The sequence below is a fragment of the Herpailurus yagouaroundi genome, unplaced genomic scaffold, assembly GCF_014898765.1.
Source record: "Herpailurus yagouaroundi ecotype Mexico unplaced genomic scaffold, PumYag 197, whole genome shotgun sequence".
Taxonomy (NCBI): Eukaryota; Metazoa; Chordata; class Mammalia; order Carnivora; family Felidae; genus Herpailurus; species Herpailurus yagouaroundi.
The window spans coordinates 25,316,673-25,339,253 of record NW_024412428.1 but is presented as its reverse complement, the minus strand read 5'-3'; the positions used below and the strand labels follow the sequence as shown (position 1 = coordinate 25,339,253).

The following is a 22,581-nucleotide window of genomic DNA, read 5'->3' as shown; positions in this document are numbered from 1 at the left end:
CTTAGGGAAACTTGGTATTTTTTTAAAGTAAAAATGTCACCGTTGGTTACTTATTTTTCCTTGCTTTATTCATCTTAAAGGGATAGGATGTTTCTGTATCGCATATTTACTATTTTTTTCTCTCACCCTTGAGTGTCTTTGTCCTTAGCAAAAGGAAGAAAAACCTTTTCTTTCTGCATAATGCCTTCCACAAGTTGCCAGCTTACTGCCGCTTTAGATGTAATGCTCTTTCATGCCACCTGAGGACAATTTTAATAAAATATAAGGCCAGACCAGAGGGTTTTTTGTCCCTCTGAGAGATTAAGCCCAATATAACAACACTGATAATAAAAGAACAGAGTTGCTATTTACACAGGATACAAAGGTGCTCATGTCAGCCCCTCCCCCTTCCAAAGTGGTAAAAAGCCTAATTAAGTCAAGTCTCCATCCATCTGGAGGGAAATTGGCATTGTTGACATCTTCTAGTAAGAACTTTTTAAATACCTACATTTCTTGGTCAAGTTTTATAGAACTGTGAAGTCTTTTGAAACCTAAAAATGAAGAGGGGCGCTTGGGTGGCTCAGTTGGTTAAACGTCTGACTCTTGACTTTGGCTCAGGTCATGATCTCACGGGTTCATGAGATTGAGCCCTGAGTTGGGCTCTGCGCTGACAGCACAGAGCCTGTTTGGGATCCTCTCTCTCCCTCTCTCTGCCTCTCCCCTGCTTTCACGCACATGTACACACGCTCGCTCTCTCTCGCTCTCTCCTCTCTCTCCTCTCACAAGCTCTCTGAAAATAAATAAATAAACTTTAAAAAAGATGAAGAAGAAAAAAGCAATACTAAGTTCAAAAGGTGAAGCAGATACTCCAACTTTCTTTATTGTTGAAGGTGACATCTAAGTTCAGTGTATCTGAAATTATATGATTTTTGTCTGCCTGTATAAAATGTCATCTCGGATAGATTTAGTTGCTTCCACTAGTAACCACAAAAAAAAAAAAAAAAAAAATAAAAAAAAAAAAGCCATGGTCTTACTAAGAGTTTTTAATCGTGTTTGGATGTAGCAACCATTTGACATTTAATTCATCTCTTGAAATTTTAATGGTTCTATGAATTAACGACTTGTTTTAGAAGTGAGATTGAGATTTACCTGATACTGAGGCTTACATGCTCCAGAATAGATTAATACTTATTCTATAAATTATTTGGTCCCCAAACATTATGACGCTTTATATTTCTTACATAGGGTGGATAATGTTAATATTATTACTCAGAAATGTGTGATCTTGGGAGATAGTTTTCTAACTATTTACAAGAGTCCTTGTCATGTCTCTTTCACTTCTTACATGGTACTAAGTATTGTTAGAAAACAATTCACTGTTAATGTATCTGAGAAGAAAAATTAACATAGAGAGAAGTGGTCAGAGATAGTGCCTGTGCTAACATCAATGCCAAATCTCCTCTATCATGATAGTAATTTTACTTTGGCCTTGAATGGCATCATGAGATTTAAGTGTGCAGTTAGAGGTCATGTATTTCCTATTATAGGGTAGGTGTATGTTTTTGTGGCTTAAAAAATTGTTTAACTGTGACTGTATTATGTACAAAATCAAAGAGCTATCCCACTGCCTCTTTGAATCTTTTCATTTTGAGCTTTACAATAAAAGACTTTTTAGAAAAGAATCCCTGATGTATAATTTTTTATGTACAAATAAAGTTTCATCTATATCTCAGGAGTTGTGGTCTTCTATTTTTGTTTTGTTTTGTTTTGTTTTAATGTTTCTTTTATTTTTGAGAGAGAGCACGCGCAGGGGAAGGCAGAGAGAGGAAGACAAAGAATCCGAAGCAGGCTCCACATTGACAGCAGGGAGCCCCGAAGTGGGGCTCGAACTCACGAACACAAGATCATGACCTGAGTTGAAGTTGCTTGCTCAACTGACGGAGCCACCCAGGTGCCCCAATTTTTGTTTTGCCTAAATAATATTAATTCATCTGGAGCAGGCAATATTAGTAAAGAGACTATTTCACAAAAATCTACTCTGGCCAACCAGAACATTTTAGGAAGATGGCTCACTTACCAGGTTTTCCTTATCCCAACATAACTACAAATAGTAATATTCCTTAGAAATTTAAGACAAATTGGAAATGCTTTTAAGAGCACCGTGGCACAAGAGGGGTCATCCTGGGTTATAACTAAGATTCCATTGTTCTGCATGTTGTAAGGTTCTATAACAGTTGGTGGTGTTTTCAGGAGTGTTTTATTAGCAGATTGTTTTTTCTTTCTCTCCTTTCCAAATGCTTTGCAAAAGCATGTATTCTTTTATAAAATTTGGAGTGGGGCATTATCCCCCCTTTTTTCAAGTCCTAATTTTGTATTACATATGCTTCTTTAGGGAAAGCAATAAGGAAAGTCTCTCTGAGATATCATTTAAGCTGAAACCCAAAAAATGAAAAAGGTTTGGGGCACCCGGGTGGCTCAGTTGGTTCAGTGACCGACTCAAGTCCTGATCTCACAGTTCATGAGATCGAGCCCCGAGTCAGGCTCCGCACTGACAGCATGGCACCTGCTTAGGATTCTCTCTCTTCTCCTCTCTCTCTGCCCCTCCCCCACTCACACTCTCTCAAGATAAGTAAACTTTAAAAAAAAGAAAGAAAGGAAAAGGTGCTAACAGTGTGAAAAGTGACTGACCGCACAGGCGAAGGCCTTGAAGTGTTAATTCTGAGGTGTTTGAAGAACCGCGCCAGTGTGGGTGGTATGTAAGAACTATGGGGGCTGAGGGTTGGTCCTTGCTACCGGTGCTAGGAATCCCACATAAGGGCATCTAACCCAGTTTTAGTAGATCGAAGGAAGCCTCCCAGAGAAGAATATACTTTAGCCAAGTCATAAACACCAGAGAGGAGTTACCTAGGTGGATTCTAATACCAAAAATCTGCCCACCTGGCCTTCTAGAATTTCCCAAACATGCCTGAGTTCACCCTTTAGGCCCTTGTTCTGAAGACTGTATGTACTCCATTAATAATGGTCATCAGCAGAAAATCAGTGCATTGAACTTGTGCCCACACCTGTCACCGAAACTGTAATTATTTTAAGCAGATCTGGGTTTTTCTCTTTTGTCAAAATGTGTTATAAATTATTATTCATTTCCTTCTCCTAGGCCTAATTATTAAGGATGATGTACATTCTTTTAAAGAGCTCAATAGCACCAGAGGAATGCAACAGATACCAATTGAGTAATTAATCTTTAGAGTTCCAGGACATGGAAGGACATTTTCATTTAGGGACAAGAGTACAGTAAATCCATCTATTTCTTAATTTGTAATCCTTGAGCCACCATCAAAATCACCTGAGGTCGGGGGGCCGCGCGGGTGGCTTAGTCGGTTAAGCCTCAGACTCTTGGTTTTGGCTCAGGTCATGATCTCACGGTCATTGGAGAATTCAAGTTCAAGCCCCACGTTGGGCTCTGCGCTGACAGCGAGGAGCCTGCTTGGGATTTCTCTCCCTCCCTCTCTACCCCTCCCCTGCTCATGCTTGCCCTGGCTCTCTTTCCTTCTCTCTCTCAAAAGATGAATAAATAACCCTAAAAGGCATGGTGGGGAGCCTGGGTAGCTCAGTTGGTTGGGCACCCAACTTCAGCCCAGGTCATGATCTCACCGCTCATGAGTTTGAGGCTCTGTGCTGACATAAGATAAGGTATTTAGTTGTAAAGTTTTCTCTTCGTACCATCCATGTGCTGAGACAAAAACAAATGTGCTCCTTTTATCACTGGGCACAAATGCCCTCACTAACAAGTTATGCTAATTAAGAGCATAAACATTGGAAACAGCAGCCTGGAATCCAATCCTGGCCCTGCCACTGGCTGTATAGACTTGAGAAAGTTCCTTAAGCTGTCTCAGCAGTAATTGGTCTTAAGATGAAACCAATAATACCTCACAGGGTGTTACGAGGATTACAGAAGATGATACATAGAAACAGCACAAAATCCAGCAATAAATGATGGTTGTGACTGTAGACCCCTGGATAATAAGCCCACTCAGACAACTTTTGGAGACAGATCTGCTTACTTCTTACGATCTCAGAATAGTCCTATATTTACCAGGACTCTTGGCAACAAGTGAGAGAAGCCTAATTCAAACTGGCTTAAGCAAAAAAGGATAATTTATCCCTTCGTGTAATACAAAGTCCAGAGGGTAGCCCTGGCTTTAGAGACAACTGGATCTGAATGCCTAAACTATGCCATCAGGATTCTGTCCCTATCCCTCAGCCAGCTTTCCTTTGTGTGGACTTCATCATTAGGTCGGCTTCCTAGTCGATGACAGATGTGGATAGCGGCACCTCTAACATGACATCCTACCATCTTAGCAACCCAATGAGAAGAAAACTTATTAAATCCAGCGAAAGCCCAAGGACTGATGCCAACTGGCTGTAAGGACAAGCTACGGTCATTTGTTCATCCCCGAATCGGTCATATGGTCAGGAGACACAATACCCGATGACCCAGGCTGGTTCGCACCCCCTCTTGTGGAGCTAAACCCTCCCCAACCACACAGACTTCAAAGTTGGGAGGGCAGTTCCCTAAAAGAGAATGGAGGTGCTGTAGCTGGAAACAAGGTAGCACACGCTACAAAGGCAGAAACATCTGATGCTTGCTTTAGCCCTCATCTGTTTTCATCCCCACCAATTTTCTAATGAGAAAACCAGTGGTCTGCCAAAATGGGATATCACCACCTACCTGTCAGTTCTCCCCAGGTTATCAGTATTAGTGTCTGGCCATTGTGAATCTCCTTTGCATCAGCTATCGTCTAGTCCAGGTCTCAGGGTTATGAGTCTGTGTTGGGGGAAGCGTGGGGAGGGCGCATCCATGCACTGAAGTGCTTTAGAGATGCCTGAGACAGGTAAGGTTCCGCCCGGTAAGACAGCTCTGCGTGTCTCCTACTTACTGGCTTCCATCGAATCCTCTGGATAATACAATTCAATACACAATACAATTCAAAATGATTCATTTAGCCTTTTCTATTTACAAACAAGACGAGAAAAAAGAAATGAAAAAATATAAGGAATTGCCAGCTTCGACCCAATCAATAACAAGGAAGCTTGCCTGACATTGCTAATTAATCATGTATCTTGGATAGAAGGTGTTCAGTGTCTGGGGCAGCTTGTGAGAGGGGTTAACCAAAGTTGGGGCCACAAACCCCCAAATCATAAAACGAGGTGGAGTCAAGAAGGGAGATGGGAGAGTCTCACATTCCTCTCCTGAGCACTGGAGGTCTGGGTCTGGAGAAGTGCCAGGGGTAGTGGCTGCATCGCGGCCCCCAAAAGTCACATCTACCCGGAGCATCAGAATGTGACTGGTTTGGAATAAGGGTCTTTGCAGATGTAGTTAAACTCGGGATCTCAAGATGAGATCATCCTGGATTTAGGGTGGGTTCCATCCAACGACAGGTACCCTTCTTAGCGGAAGTGATACCCTCCACAAGCCAAAGAACTTTACAAGCCACGAGAAGTTGTAAGAGGCGAGGAACAATTCTCCCCTGGAGACTTCAGAGGAAGCGTGGCCCTGCTGACACCTTGATTTCGGACTTCTGGCCTGGGTTTTCTTTTTCTTACGTAGGTAACTATTTCTCAATGAGCTGTATTTGTACTGCCTCCCGAGCAGTTGCACTTCGATGGGGGCAGTAATCACATCAATTTAGGTGTTAATAATACAAATTATACTTTATGAGAGTATGAGCTTTGAATTCCCCGTTATAAAGAAGAGGGTTCAGGAGTCGTTTAGACCGACGCACCGTGTAGCTGTAGCCAAAAGAACACATTTTTTTTTTTTTTTAAAGCTCGTGGAGTACTGCGTGACGTAAGAGAGAAAGATACAAGGAAAAAAAAAAAAAAAGAGGTGCTACATTTGGACAAACCCGCCGTGTGCCTACCCAGAAAACGGTTTCTTGTTCTAATTTCTAGGCCTCAAGAAAAGACAGGAGAGAAGAGGGTCTAGAGAAGAACTGAATCGGTTAACTCCTGGCTACAAATAGTGATCGAGCTTCCCATGGTGTGTGAGACATTGGTCTAGAGATATAAAGATAAGTAAGATGTGGTCCTCAATTTCACAGTCTCACAGGAGAGACAGCACAGCTGTAATAGTGCAGGGGGGGAGGGCACAGGACAGAAGTGCACGGGATACTGCGAGACCACAGAGGAGAGGCCCCCGACCTGCTGAGAGCAAGGGAGGGGGCACCAGGGTGCTGGAGTGTGGTGTTGCTGCTGTCCTATGTGGGCCTAGGAGCGAGAGAGGCCAGTGTGAAAGGCAGGAGGCGTGGAGGGGAGGGGAAGGAAGAGTAAGTAACTCAGAGAAAATAATCCGGCAGAAAGGCTGGAGTGAAAGGGTGATGTATGGGACTGGCTTTGAAGAAACAGGAAGAGGAATCCCATGTCCTCCAAAGCAGAGAAAAGGAAATGAGGGTGGTTATGGGTATATATATATATATATATATACATATATATATATATATATCTCTAAGTTTTCAGGTAAAAGTTAAAAAGCTCAAGGAGATTATACCTAGCATACTCGATTTGCTGAGGGAGAAGTTTTCTGACCTTTTGGGGTGTTGGGAATCTGATGAACACTGTGGATATTTCACTTCTCACAGATTTTGACACAGAACTTCTGTGAACCAGCCTCTTGAATCCCTACCGTGGACTCCGGGTGAGCACCTGCCGTCTACCCAGATGAGGCAGGCCGTTGGCTGGGAGGAAGGGGCCAGAGCCTGGGAGGTTTGGAGGAGGGGCAAGTGAGAGGCCCCTAAACAGAGAGGAGCAGAAAGCGAGATGGGCGGTAACATTGGTCCAGGCTGCGCTCTGAGCCTCCGAGAAGTGCAAGGAAGGTCCATGAGAGAACACTTGGTCAATAGACACAGATTCGCGACGGGGTGGCCAAGAAGAGGCTGACAAACTGGGAGGGAGGGCTACGCGAAGCTAAAAGGGAGGAGACCTCACACTATGCAAAAACCCTTTGAGAATCCAGAGCACACACTCCCCTGTCGGAGGTGGGCATACCAATGAGCTGTTTGGATCTGTCATAATGGTCCTAACCTCTTTGCCCTTCATGGCCCCGTTGGTGCCTCCTCTGTACTTTCCTTTGCCACCTGCTCTTCCCCTCCACGGACAAACATTCTCAAGGCTCTCCCATTTTTTTTTAATTTTTTTTTTCAACGTTTATTTTTTATTTTTGGGACAGAGAGAGACAGAGCATGAACGGGGGAGGGGCAGAGAGATATTCCGCAGAATCGGAAACAGGCTCCAGGCTCTGAGCCATCAGCCCAGAGCCTGACGCGGGGCTCGAACTCATGGACGGCGAGATCGTGACCTGGCTGAAGTCGGATGCTTAACCGACTGCGCCACCCAGGCGCCCCGGCTCTCCCATTTTTAGAAATAAAACGGTAACAATGAAGCTTTCTTGGTTGGACAATGGGTTGGGAATGGGGTTAAAGCTCATCCGTCATAGAAAGTTCTGAAACAGACACAAATACAAAGAAGGCATTTCAAGTCAGTGAGAAAGAAAATAGATTATTCAGTAAGTGATGTTGAGACTCCTGGGTAGACATGTAGGGGGAGAATTGGGTTAGATCTCTGTCTCTCACTGTAGATCAAAACAAATTCCAGACAGATCACATATTTTATAATGTCAAAAAAGTGAAACCATAAAAGTACTGGAAGAAAATGTGAGAGAATTTACTTTTATAATCTCAGAATTGGATTGCCAAGAAATAAGTTAACACCCAGAAGCCTTAAAATAAAGCGTTGATAAATTGAACAATATTAAAAAAAAAATTCCGTATAGAAAGCAGTCAAAAGACATATGAATATTTGCAACTCACATCATAGACAAAAGCATAATTTCCTTAGCATTTGAATAACGGACAGAAGTCGATAAGAAACTCAACAATGGGGCGCCTGGGTGGCTCAGTCAGTTAAGCATTGGACTTCAGTTTGGTCATGATCTCATGGTTTGTGAGTTTGAGCCCCACTTCTCTCTCTCCCTCTCTGCCCCTCATGGGATTCTCTCTCTCTCCATCTCTCTCTCTGCCCCTTGCTCACTTGCACCCTCTCTCTCAAAAAAAAGTAATTCAACAACAACAAAAAATCAACAAGCCAACAAATAAATGAGCAACAAATATGAACACAATTCATACAAATAAAATAGTTTAAGCTTAAATATATGAAGAGAAACTCAACCTTGCTCATAAAAAAGAAATGCAAATTAAAACTACGGTAAGAAGTTGCTTTTCAATTAATAGATTCGCAAAAGTAAAAAATATTAAAATACCCCGTTGGCAAGAGTGGTAGGAAATGTGTTCTCCACATTGCTAGAAGGATGTAAAGTGGTGTGGCCTTTTTGACAACTTGTGAATATTCATAAAAATTACATACAACAGAGGGACACAGTCGGTTAAGCGTCTGACTCTTGATTTCCGCTCAGGTCATGATCTCATGGTTCCTGAGATTGATCCCCAAATAGGGCTCTGCACCGTCAGTGCTTGAGATTCTCTCTCCCTCACTCTCTGCCCCTCCTCTGCTTGCTCTCTAAATAAATAAATGAACATTAATTTTTTTTTAATTTTTTTTAATGTTTATTTATTTTTGAGAGCATGACAGAGCATGAGCAGGCAAGGAGCAGAGAGAGAGGGAGACACAGAACCCGAAGCAGGCTCCAGGCTCTGAGCTGTCAGCACAGAGCCAGATGCAGGGCTCAAACCCACAAACTGTGAGATCATGACCTGAACCATAGACGCTTAACCGACTCAACCACCCAGGTGCCCCAGAAACCCATATCCTTTTACTTCTGTGACCCTATTCCCTAGCTTTGTCTCCTACTGGTTATGCTTCATCTAAGTCACTCTATAGTATTAGGATGCAGCAAAGGTCAGAAGCCCAATTCAAATTAAGAGGCATTTGTGGGAGAAACTCCCCATCATTCAGAAGTAAACACAGAGCTCAGGAAGGGTGAGGGTGCCTGCAATCAGCGTCTCCAGCCCTGCGGACTCTTTCTTTTCTAAGTCTGCTCCCCTATGAGTTTCTGTGTCATCAACCTCAGGCCCCACAGGCTGATCTTCTCCATGTGGAAAAGAGCGTGGCCATTAACAGTTTTGAATTGGACATCTCACAGCTTTAGCCACACCAAGAACACTGCCTCCTTCTTTCGTTTCAGCACGCAAATTGCCAGGGAGGACAAACTGGCTCTCCCCCATCTCCACTCCAGGCCCTGGCTACTGGAGCAGTTCATCACGGCTGGTGCCATGCTCTAGGCCGCGGCTGTGACTCACGTCAACCGCCTCCTCTCCCGTGACCCACAGATGTCACACGAAGGGAGATGGCCTGCGGGACCGTGCTGCAGAAATTGCCTGCTGGCAGGTGAGCATCTCAGGTAGCATCTCCTCCATATAAGCTTCCCAGGTCCACCTCTTGAAAGGCTTTGAGCTGTGCAAAACCTCAGTACCCCCCGTGCATCAACACCTCCAGAAACTGACCTCAAGTGTGCTCCAAGATGGGGCGTTGGAGACCTAGTATGCTTGCTACATTTGGAAAGACGATTGTATTCTCCTGGGGTTCACCAACAGACCTGCCTGCTTAGCCAGACAGAAGGTCTTTGTGTCTTAAGGGTGGACAGGAGACAAAGGAGCAGAAGGCTTGCCTTTCTTCCTGGTTGAAGGTTGTTTGAGCTTCGAGGGAGAGTGAGCCCTCATATTTGGATTCTGATATTGAAAGCTCAGGATCTGGGCCTTCTGATGGTCTTTACTTGGGGGGGTGAAGGGTGACTCAGCTATCTACCCTCTCCTTGGGGACAGGGAAAACAGAGTACTCCCCACCCTGTCCCCAGGCCAGGGTATATGAATGCTAGAGCTGGGTATTGAAATTAAAAGAAAAATTTTTTTTAATGTTTACTTATTTTTGACACAAAGAGAGCATGAGCAGGGGAGGGGCAGAGAGAGAGGGGGACGGGGATCCCAAGTGAGCTCCGCACTGACAGCAGCGAGCCGGACGCGAGTCTCGAACTCACGAACCGCGAGATTATGACCTGAGCGGAAGTCGGTTGCTCAACTGACTGAGCCACCCAGGAGCCCCTGAAATTTAAAAATGTTTTATCTCCTAAAAAATAATAATTTCTAGGGAGGACTCAGGCTTGGCTTGGGTCAGCAGCCCACCCTTGGATCAATGAGCTGTAGCTGGAATGGAGGAGACACTTCTGTTCTAATCTGTGTTAGGTGCTCACTAGGCTGGATTGGTTTGAGGATGTCAATTCAAAATAACATGGCAGCTTCTTCAATAAACATGGGGGCAGGGGGGGCAGTTGTAGAAGAAGGACCAATGTTGAACAGTCAGTCCCATATGTCCACTACAGGCCTTCACAGGTGTCTTTTTGTTTACTTCCCTCTTAAATACGGTTGTTCCTCATAGTTGTCCTCTCTTCCCATTCTGCCTATTCTCCTATGATTTTGTTTTTTGTCTAGATACCCATGACCCTCAAAGCTAAATCTCCAGGCAGACTGCTTTCTTTAATTCAAAATCCCCTGCTTGCTGGACATATCCATGTGATGCTCCTAGGCCCTACATGACCAAATAGAATTCATTATTGGCTTTAAATTGAAATATGCTTGTAGAAGCAAAGAATATCTCTGGGAGAATACACAAGAGACCAGTAGGTGTAGCTTCCATGCTCCGACCTCTCCTAGATTCCCTTTTTTTTTTTTTTTTTTTGAAAGAGAGAGAGAGAGAGAGCAGAAGAAAGGGAGAGAGAGAACCCCAAGCAGGCTCCTCACTGTCAGCATAGAGTCTCATGCAGGGCTCGAATTCACAAACTGTGAGATCATGACCTGAGTGGAAATGAAGAGTTGGACACTTAACTGACCGAGCCACCCAGGGACCCCTAGATTCCCTCTTTCTGTGAACAGGCACCACCATCAATGAAGTCTCCCGATCCAGACCCCAGGAGTCATTCTTGAACTTAGTTATGAACACAACAGCATTAGAACAACCTTTGTAATTCATAAATTGGATTATGTTTCTCCCCTACTTAAAGTCTTTCAATGACTCCCTAGCCTTCAGACTCAAGTGCCCTGTCTTCAGACTAGCTCACAAAGCCTCTGCTGCAGGTGGGGGTATGTCTGTGCCTCCCTCCCAGCCTCTTTTTGTGCATCTCTGCTCACTCACACACCCCACCTTCTGCCCAGGGAACAACCTGGTCCTTCCAAGAGGTGCCTACCAACTCAGCCAATGGTGCTGTGCTGGATTGACTCTACTACTTATACCTTCTCAGGTTTTCCCACCAGCACTGTCTTTGTACCTGCTTCTGACCACAGAGTAGCAAGCATATGAGCCCAGATAAAGGTGGGTGTTACTACATTTTGTACTCCAGTTTATTTTGAAGACAGAATCCCCTGCTTAATGGAATATTGTCTTTATTTCATCCTTCATCTTTGAGGGACCGGTTCTTTGAACATCCAGCTCAAAAAGGCGCTCCGGTTTCACAGCTTCCCCGGCTTCCCCAGCTGGTGGGTCCCTCCCTCTGTCATGGTCCCATTTGCTTTTTTATTACCGGGAGCTATTCACCTGTTTTGCCCCTTCCCCACACCGCATGGTGAACTCTGTGAAGGCAATATCCTCTTCTTTCTTAGTACTATTTCTAGGGCCTAGCCAAAACGTAATGGATACCCTGTAACTTTGTGAGAAGGAAGGAGAGAAGGATGGATACGTGAATCCATGGAGGAAGACAATTTTTCCTTCCTAGATACTAACAGGAAAGCATTGGGGGGGTGGCGGGGGGAGCGGTTCCTACAGGATAAGGTAGAGCTAGAAATGTTAGAGATGCCACAAGGAGGCACTAGAATTCCACCTGGGCTCCCTCTGTCAAGAAAAGCCAGCTCCAATGACAGTGTCTTGACCTGGACTGGTGCCTTGTAACAGATGCCTGCCTGGTTGAGCCAAAATGGTCCAAGAGAGATGATTCGAAATGAGGAGCATGGGGGAAATCAACACAAGAAGGCTACAGCGCTGTCATGGCAGAGAGATGAATTGGTCACTCTAAAGGGACTCTAATGTGGAAGAATTCCCCCTCCACCTCTGGCCAACGTCCCCTCTGCCCCCAGGGAGCCAGATCCAGACAAGAGCGTATTGTTCCCTTACCCCAGTTTTCCTCCTCCACTAATTAAGCAAAATGCTCAGGCTCATAATATAGGGATATCTTTCTACCGCCACAATAGGTCCCCATTGAATCCTTTCTTCCTCATTCAATGATAGATTGCAACTGTCGCAAATATTATTACCATTTCCCCCTTTCCTTCCCAAGAGGTCACTGAAACTTTCATCTCAGACCTTCGGACCCTAGATTTCTGTGTAGGCTGGCGAGAGAGGGAAAAAAAAAAAATCCTTTGAAATTTCACATATATCTAACTCCTGCAAGGGACTGGGAAATGTAACCATGGAAACCAGAGCATGCCTGTAACCATAGAGACCCATTTAAACCAGCTGGGCCATTACCGTCTAGAAGCTGGTGGGGCTTGGCTGTTAGAAGGATAGTTAATATGGTCGAGTGATTTCAATTGTTTAGGTGAGAATTTTACAGATATTTTAAGCAATTTCTAGGTAGTGCCAATACTTTAAAATGTTCGAGAAAAAGCCTCTGTTAGACTAATTTCTAAAGGATCCTCCAAATGTCTTCTCCACCCTCTTACCACACCTCCAGAGCCATCACTTAATCAGACATTCATTCAGCAAACACATGCTAATCACCATGGTGTGCTGGGCACTCTCCATACATATATGGATCCCAGATAATATACTCTGTCTGTTCCATCAGCTTTAATGCTGAGCCAAGTCCTTGAATAAAGGGTCTATTTATCAAAAGCCTTCTTTACCACAATGCATCAGAATTTGGCTTTGTGGGAAGGCTGGGTGGCTCAGTCAGTTAAGCACCAGAGTTCAGCTCAGGTCATGATCTCAAGGTTCGTGGGGTTGAACCCCACATCAGGCTCTCTGCTTTCAGCGCTGAGCGCACTTCCTATCCTCTCTGTCCCTTGCTCGCTTTCTCTCTCTCTCAAAAATAAATGAACATTGGGCGCCTGGGTGGCCCAGTCGGTTAAGTGTCTGACCTCGGCTCAGGTCATGACCTCACAGATCGTGAGTTTGAGCCCTGCGTTGGGCTGTCTGCTGTCAGCACGGACCCCACTTCCAACCGATCCTCTGTCCCCCCCTCTCTCTGCCCCTTCCCCACTTGCCCTCCCCCATAAATAAATAAATAAATAAACAAACAAACAAGCATTGTGTTTCCAGTGAGATGTGAACTAGCCTTTTGTCACTTGGAGGAAACTTCCACTAGCCATTGTCACAGAAGTGCTTCACAAAGCCAGATCCTTCTGTCTGTCCTATGTCTTTTGTTCTTGCCCTGCACCACGGATAACCCCATCGCTGCCTGGCAACCACAGCTTCTAGAGCCTGGTGACAGTTTGGTTTGTGAGCTGCTTCGTGGTGTGTTTTGTACCCCATTGTGGTTAAAAGACAGAGCTGGAGTCAAATCACTTGTTCCTGCCAGCTTACCGGTGTGTGACCCTAGGCAAGTCACTGGAATTCTCTGAACCTCAAGCGTCCTCTCTAGGAACAGAAAACAAAGCCTGTCCCTTTAGGTTGTTTGGGGACAAGGTCACACAGGCTAACAGTTTTATCTCCTGGTCTTAGCTGCATCCCCCAGTATCACTCAGCAAACTTTTAAACTTTCACGTTCTTCGGTCCCTATTTTACTCAACCGTGCACCAGAGACCTTTTGGCTCAGCAGATAGCGATGGTGACAATGACAGCAGTAACAACAGCTGTTACACGCCGCCTGTTGTACACCTGTTCTAAGCCCTTCGCATATTGTAACTCATTTGATTCTCACAGCAATCCATTGCAGATTCTTGTCCTATCCGTTAGGCAGATGAGGAAACTGAGGCACATGGTGTTCGGGCGTTTGCTTCTCAGGGTCATAAGCTAGTGAACGGCAGGAAGAGAACGTGAACTCCAGCCGTGCCTCTGGAGTCTGCCCTCTCCACCATTATGTGGTAGCTGCCCTCTCTCCAGTGACTGTGCCAGGCCCTGGCTCACTGGGAATAGAGTCCATGGGCGCAGACCTCAGATGTCTCCTGTTCAACCCCTGCACTCGCCACACTACCCACATCTTCCTCAGCACCTGTCCCGACAGCCTTCCTCAATGTTTCTGAGGAAAGGATCAGCCTTCCTCTAATCGTCCACCCGCCCCGCCTCAAGTTCCTTGCTCCCCTGATTACTCCCCTTTTCCTCACCCCCAGTCCTTCCTCTCATCTGGCGCTTGCCTCTCAGTGGGTGGGTCAGTCCAAGGCTCTCTTATCTTATTAACAAAAAAAGAAAATGTGTCTCTCTCTGCTTGTCATCCTCTCCTTATACAGCCAAGCTCCTGGAAAGTTTCTACCTCGTCTAGGCTTCCTGACTCAAGCGCTCTACTGAAACTGCTCTCCCAGTGGCCCCTCAAACTTCTAGAATAAAGCACCTTGTTAAGGTGCTGATCCTGTTCATCCCTTGTTATGTTCCTTACATCTGGAGGTCTTTAACCTCTGTCACCTCTCTCTGGGGACTGTCCATGTCATGTCTGTATATTTAGCCATACCTTTTTCTGAATCTCAGAGCAGTTAATGAAAATGAAGGTGGATCATTGTGACCTAGAGGATCCTCAGGCTCCTCATGGTCGACGGCCCACTGCCATCCACCCAGGAGGCCATCCCCAAACCGGAAGTCGTCCTCCAGTCCTCGCCTCTCACCCATCTCACCAGGACCTCTTACATGTATATCTTAAATATCTCTTCTTTCTGTTCCTCGTCTCATCCCCTCCACCATTGCCTTGGGCCGGGTCCTCATCCTTTGCCGCCATATTAAAGTCACCTCCCTACCTTATGCCTCAAGTATAATGATATCAGCAAGGTCTTTCTAATATCAATCCATTGTTCAAAGTTCCTCAAGGATCCTCAATGACAACGTAATGAAAATGAATTCCTTATGCCTAACAAGGGAGGCCCTTCATGACCCTCCCTCTCTCCAATCTCATCGGTTGTCTCTCTGCGCCCCTAACCTCTGCCTTTCTAGCTCTGTGGCTACAATGCTGAACTCCAAATGTAGTAATGGCCCCAGGCATTTCACACACACTTCCTTGCTTAGCGCATTCCACCCATTCTTTCTAGAACTGCTCTCTCAATTTGTTTATCACCACCATCAACATGAGAAAGCACCTGCCAAATGCTGTCAATAACTGAACAAAAAGAGTTGACCATGCAGCAGACTAGCGCCACAGGGATGCATTAGTACAGATACCCATGTGTATGACCTAACCCAGTGGCACAGAGACATCCCCAATTCACACACCAGGTGACGGGTTGTACTCGGTGATTTCTAGGGTCTCTTCAAATTCTGACATTCTGTGAACAAAGGCATGAAACCAAGACATCCAGTCAAATCAACCAGCACATGAGCGCCTATTATGTGCGAGTTGTTTCACTAAATGCTATCATAAGTGGGTAAGAATAAACCCCGGTATTTAGATCAAAGATAAATCTAATTAAAGGCCATTTACATGTGAGATCGGGGTGGTCAAACAGGGAAAGACAAAGGAGGGAGCTCATTCCAGTGTTCGGCTAACACTTGTTAGGGCCCAGCTCCGCCAGGTTCCATGTCAGGAGCTGGGGCAAAACAACAAAACCATGTGCTTGCTGCCCTCAGTGCCTGGCCTCGGGAGGCAGACAGACATCCAGCCATCAAACACAAAAGGCAGGGGGGAAATGGTGTGATTGCTTCTTCCTAGAGAGAGAGAGAGAGAACACAGGATGGGGCATAGACCGGAAATAAATTTCCCAGGCGTGGCATTTGGTATGGCTCTTAAGGGGCTAAATAGTTTTTTCTTTTTTTTTTTTTTTCAACGTTTATTTATTTTTGGGACAGAGAGAGACAGAGCATGAACGGGGGAGGGGCAGAGAGAGAGGGAGACACAGAATCGGAAACAGGCTCCAGGCTCCGAGCCATCAGCCCAGAGCCTGACGCGGGGCTCGAACCCACAGACCGCGAGATCGTGACCTGGCTGAAGTCGGACGCTTAACCGACTGCGCCACCCAGGCGCCCCTAATGAGTTTTTTCAAGTGGGGAAGGGAGAGTTCCACAGCGAGAGAACAGAATGAACAGAAGAAGCACATAGAGTTCGCAGCTGTGGCGCCTTGGAAACCATTGATTTTCTCCAGGACGCGCACAACAACAGCTGAGCAACTTGCTCCAAACTCCAGGGACTCCTCCTCCGGGGCCCGAGTGGAGGGGTAGCGTGTAGTCCTGTGTGGCTGGAAAACACAACATTGGTTGCAAAGCAGGGAAATACAGCAGGGTCACAAAAAAGCCAACACAAATTTCTCAGGTATGCAGAAGGAAAAGCAATTTTGAATTTAATCTCTCACTGATCTAGCCTTCCTTCTCTGCCCTACCCCCACCTTTGCCAAGAACGGAAGTAACTAAGTAGCTAATACAATAATTTCACCATCCATGTAGGTAACATGTGTCTCTCAGTGGCTCACCTTGCCCTCTGCTTCTCTATCCAACAGAGCGCTGAGGGCTATGGTTTTTACAACCCCAGGATGTCCAAAAAGAGTTGGGGTCTTTTTTTTTTTAATTTTTTGATACATTGATTTATTTTTGAGAGACAGAGAGAGATAGAACACAAGTGAGGGAGGGGCAGAGAGAGAAGGAGACACAGAATCCGAAGCAGGCTCCAGGCTCTGAGCTGTCAGCACAGAGCCCAACACGGGGCTCGAACCCACAAACTGCAAGATCATGACCTGAGCTGAAGTCGGACGCTCAACTGACTGAGCCACCCTGGCGCCCCAAGAGTTGGGGTCTTAAGCTATGATAGCACCTCTTTCCCCTTGGGTGCTGCCTGCCATGCTGACATTTGAGGCTGAAAGTCCATGGTTACTCTGGTCTAACTTAGCCGGACCCAGCCAGCCAGCAGCACTCTCGACTCTGGGCCCCCCACACTCAGAGGTCTGGGATTTCCAATCAAGTCTGGCTTGGGTGCTCTTCCCTACACAGGTCTTCGCTGTAGAACAACCTCCTCACCACATCTTGAGCTCCTCAGCTAAACTCTACATTTCACCTGTGCCACACTGGAATCAAGGACATCTCTGGCCATTAACTCTCAGAGATCCCCTCTCCTTAAGCAAGATGAATAGTTGCACCCAGGAGCAATTCAAAATATTTACATTTCTTAAATGTTTGTTTACTTATTTTGAGAGAGAGAGAGAGAGAGCATGAGCAGGGGAGGGGCAGAGAGAGAGGAAGAGAGAGAATCCCAAGGAGAGATGTCAACACAGAGCCGGATGCGGGGCTCAATCCCACGAACCACGAGATCATGACCTGAGCCAAAACCAAGAGTCAGACGTTCAACTGACTGAGCCACACAGGCGCCCCGCAACTCAAAATATTTCAAAGCCCTTGAAGAGATATCTGCACCCTCATGTTCATAGCGTTTTTCACTACAGCCAAGATGTGGAAGGGACCCACCCAAGTGTCCATGGATGGATGAATGAATAAGGAAAATGTGGTATGTACATACAATGGCATGTAATTCAGCCTTTAAAAGGAAGAAGATCCTGTCAGGTGCTGCAAAATGAATAAACATTTAGGGTATCGTGCTAAGTAAGACAAATGCAAAAGGACAAATACTCTAGGTTTCTACTTACACGAGTTCTCTAGAGCAGTCAGATTCACAGAAACAGAAAGGGGCTGGAGGAAGAAGGAAAAGGGGAATTTTCTTTAATAGATACCGAGTTTCAGATTTGCAAGACTAGTAAATTCTGGAGATCTGCTGTAGAACGATGTGAGTACTTAATACTACGGAACTACACTTAAAAAGGTTAAGATGCTAGGAGCACCTGGGTGGCTCAGTCGGTTAAGCGTCCGACTTCGGCTCAGGTCATGATCTCGTGGTTTGTGAGCTCGAACCCCACGTTGGGCTCTGTGCTGACACCTCAGAGCCTGGAGCCTGCTTCCGATTCTGTGTCTCCCTCTCTCTCTGCTCCTTCCCTGTTTGCCCTGTCTCTCAATAATAAATAAACGTTAAAAAAAAATTTTTTTTAAAAGGCTAAGATGCTAAATTTTATGTTATGTGGGTTTTTTTTTTTACCACAATAAAAAACCCCAAAATATTTTTTAAAAAGTTAATGTTTATTTATTTTTGAGAGAGAGACACACACAAAGCACAAATGGGGGAGGGGGCGAGAGGGGGGGGGGGGAGACACAGAATCCCCAAGCAGGCTTTACCAGGAACGGTGAGATCATGACCTGAGCCAAAGTCGGATGCTTAACCGACCGAGCCATGCAGGTGCCCTCAAACCAAAACATTTTAAAAACCAGTAAAGCATAAACACCACACAATCCAAATGGACACTGGTGTTTACTAACCGGATCAGGCAATCAGAATGGGCTGTGAACCACCAGGACAGCTCCACCAGCGCAGACTGGCACAGGAGCACCCTCAAAGGCCTCCGGCCCCCGCAACTTACCTACATTCCATCTCCGGTCCAAACCCATTCCCGCCCACCCTCCTCTCCTATCTCCCGCTCCTCTTGTTCTCCTCTCCATAATTTCTCATGCCTGAGAAGACTTTTCTTTCATTTATCGCTCATAGTTTTTAGGTGCAAGGTACAGAACCAACTCTGGCAGAGTGAAGGGGCAAAGGGACTCATCAGAAGGCACTGGAGGGCCGGCAGGATCCCTGGGAGAGCCAGAACCAGGCGCCGAGGCTCTGCAGTGGGGAACAACGCTCACAACAAGGCTTTAGAAACACTGCTGTTGCTATGGACACTGGACCCCGCAGGTTCCTCCACTGACAACACTGGACACCGTATGCAGCCAAGGTCCCTGTCATCACCCAACACCAGAACACCTGCTTCTTCCAAGTCCCAGCTTCCTAATCAATGTCAAGGTACATGTATATATCTGACTGGCACATGCCTCACTTATATTCAAGGGAAGCTAGGAAAGCAAGTACCTGTGATAGTCTCGTTTCTTTTTTTAAAGTTTATCTATTTATTTTTGAGAGACACAGAGAGAGCACAAGCAGGGGAGGGGCAGAGACAGAGGGGGACAGAGGATCCGAAGCGGGCCTCTGCTCTCTGACAGCAGAGAGCCCAGTGCAGCGCTTGAACCCACAAACCGTGAGATCATGACCTGAGCTGAAGTCAGAGGCTTAACCAACTGAGTCACCCAGGTGCCCTGTGTCTGATATTTTCTGATTCCATAGCGGGTGTGGTCTCTGGTCAAAGAGAGAAAAGGGCTTCAAAGTTGTACAGTCAGTATGACTATCATGCTATAGACTCCCCTCACATCTTATTTTCCTACTTTATGGTATTATTTGCCTCTCTGTCCTGGAAATTAGGCTTGCCAGGCTTAGCAAATAAAAATACAAGATGCCCAGTTAAATTTGAATTTCAGATAAACAAATAATTTTTTAGTGTCAGTATGTCCCGTACAGTATTTGGAACACATTTATGTTTAAAAACTTTTCGGGGCACCTGGGTGGCTCAGTCGGTTAAGCGGCTGACTTCGGCTCAGGTCACGATCTCGCGGTCCGTGAGTTCGAGCCCCGCGTCGGGCTCTGGGCTGATGGCTCGGAGCCTGGAGCCTGCTTCCGATTCTGTGTCTCCCTCTCTCTCTGCCCCTCCCCCATTCATGTTCTGTCTCTCTCTGTCTCAAAAATAAATAAAAAGTTTAAAAAAAATTTAAAAAAAAAACTTTTCATCATTTGCCTGAAATTTAACAGGGCAACCTGCATTTTTTTTTAATTTTTTTTTTTCAAACGTTTATTTATTTTTGGGACAGAGAGAGACAGAGCATGAACGGGGGAGGGGCAGAGAGAGAGGGAGACACAGAATCGGAAACAGGCTCCAGGCTCTGAGCCATCAGCCCAGAGCCCGACGCGGGGCTCGAACTCACGGAGCGCGAGATCGTGACCTGGCTGAAGTCGGACGCTTAACCGACTGCGCCACCCAGGCGCCCAGGGCAACCTGCATTTTATCTAGCAACCGTCCTTGGGGTTCTTTTCTATATGACCCTACACTTTGCTACACTATACCAGGGCCTGGTTCCTAGGTACGCTAAAGATGTTAGCGTGCAAAATCCATATTCAAGACAGGCCTTGACTGCCTAATCCTGGTTTTAAATGCCAAAAAATGGAAATTACCCAGCCTTTCTCTTTGCACCCATAACAGATTTTCATCTCCTTCAAATCAGATACATGCCTAGAACCAACTAAGGGGAAAATTATGTCCTTGGGAAAGCAAAGAGAAGCACATTAATATTCTAAAAACAATCACCCTGTTGCAGTAAGAAAAGGTGGAGTAAGCAGTGCAGAAAGATGGGCTCTCTCAAATTCTAGGACCTCAAGCTGACTCTGACTCACATTTAACAGGGCTTTAACAGGAGGTGAAACTATAAAGCAATGAAACTGGTCTTCATGTGCTGTGTATGGAAATGCGTCTTGTGACTCAATGATTACTGCAGCTCTCACCTCCCACGTGGCAAGGTGGATCCGTTACCCAACTGTCAATTTGTTCCTTTGATGTGCAAAGGCAAATGATTTTCAAAGCCACCACATTTCCATTTCCATATATTACAGAAAATTACGGGACGATTTTGTAACGTTACCTAAAATCATAGATAACGCAAATAAGGGGCACAACTTTGTCAAATTCTTCTAAAGCAACACACACAAAGCTCATTCACTTGGGTCTCACTGAAAGAAAAAATTAGACCTTCCCAAACCAATGTCAGCTTTGTCTGGGCTGCCAGCTGAACCACAGTGGGATAGTTCCAAGCCCCCCCAAAATAAATGGTGTGTCTGAGGGCTGATGCACATGTTACAATATATTTTACTAGCCAGCCTGGGTCCTTGGGAAGAGAACTGATTTACGTATTTGCTTAAATTAAACCTTGTTTGCGATTCCTCTATTTCGGAGCTTTTTGCACGTTGTTCCCTCCTCCTAGAACCCTCTTCCTTGCTTCTTCTAGTGAATCCCTTAGACCTCTGCCTCGGGAAAAAGTCAATCTTCTGACCCCTCCGACGGGATCAGGACTCCTCTTTATAGTTTCCCAGTTTGCTCTACCATTGTTTATTAGGATATAGTTTATTAGGATATAGTTCTGAGAGTTGGGGGGTAGTGTCTTATCTCCTTGTCTTCCTCAGCAATGACAGTTTTAGCTGCTCATATACCAGCCCCAGACCATTTTTCCCAGCCTCCCTTGCAGCTAGGTGTGGCCATGTGACTAGCATCTAAGCTAATAGGAAAAGTTCACCTTCGAGTGAAGTCTCCCCTTTCCTTTTTCTCTCTCTCACAGGCTGGAAGGCAAGTAGGTGAATGGTCTTCACCCTTGCAGGGATAAAGGGATGAAAAGAACTTGAGTCTCCATCACCAAGAGCCATCAGACCAGCCCTCGACTGACGGTCAGGGTTATTACTTGAGAAGTTACACTATTTTCTTATTTAAGTCACTGTTTTGTGTCTCTTATTAAAGCAGCTAGCTATAACCAGCAAATGCAGAGTTGAACCCAGGGCCACGTGACCCCAGAGACCAAAACCTGAACCACCACAATATGATGTTTTTTGTTTTTTTCTTTAAATGTTTATTTAGTTTTGAAAGAGAGAGAGAGAGAGAGCACACACACATGAGCAGGGAGGGGCAGAGAGAAAGGGGGACAGAGGATCCAAAGCAGGCCCCCCGCTGAGAGCAGTGAGCCCAATGCTGGGCTCAAACTCACAAACTGTGAGACGGTGACCCGAGCCAAAGTCTGCTCAACGGACTGAGCCACCCAGGCACCACAACAACATGGTGTTTTTCCACACCACCCACATACCTTATAATCATCTATCATACGCCTGATGTTATATATCACAGATCATATAGTGGAACACTTTGACAGAGGTGGTTCTCACTTCCTGAATTTATATTAGATCCCAAAGTGAATAAAAGATGGGACTGTATTTTTTTTTTTAATGTTTTTATTTATTTTTGAGACAGAGACAGACAGGGCATGAGCAGGGGAGGGACAGAGAGAGAGGGAGACACAGAATCCGAAGCAGGCTCCAGGCTCTGAGCTGTCAGCCCAGAGCCCGACGCGGGGCTCGAACTCACGGACCGTGAGATCGTGACCTGAGCTGAAGTCGGACGCTTAACCGACTGAGCCACCCAGGCGCCCCAAAAGATGGTACTTTAAAAGACTATAGATAAGCAATTTGGCTCCCCACATGCCAGGCAGCAGGCCATTCCTCCAGTTAGGAGAGACGGGAAAGCCAGCCACGACCAAGAGTCTTCATGTCTCTTACGGGTCAATATTGCCTAAGGCTGTCTTGTCCCTCTGCCATTAACATGAGTTGATGGCCTCAGAGGTGAAGAACCCTTACCCAGGGAGGAGACTAGTTAGCTTTGACTGCATAATTTTGAACTTAATTTTTTTCTACGCCACACATAACTTTATGTAAATGCAAATCGTATGTGCTTTTTTTTTTTTTTTTTTTTTTTTTGG

General features: G+C 45.6%; 1 protein-coding gene across 2 annotated transcripts in view; it reads left to right on the top strand.

The window, feature by feature from the left end:
* Positions 1 to 22,581, top strand: part of GPALPP1 (GPALPP motifs containing 1) — a 76,057-nt gene that overhangs the window by 25,887 nt on the left and 27,589 nt on the right. For both annotated transcript variants that reach the window (XR_005782438.1, XR_005782437.1), the window contains exons 9-13: positions 5,932 to 6,019; positions 6,618 to 6,673; positions 9,176 to 9,378; positions 18,689 to 18,985; positions 21,397 to 21,502. The gene's annotated coding sequence lies outside the window, so the exon portion shown is untranslated. The remainder of the gene's footprint in view (positions 1 to 5,931; positions 6,020 to 6,617; positions 6,674 to 9,175; positions 9,379 to 18,688; positions 18,986 to 21,396; positions 21,503 to 22,581) is intronic.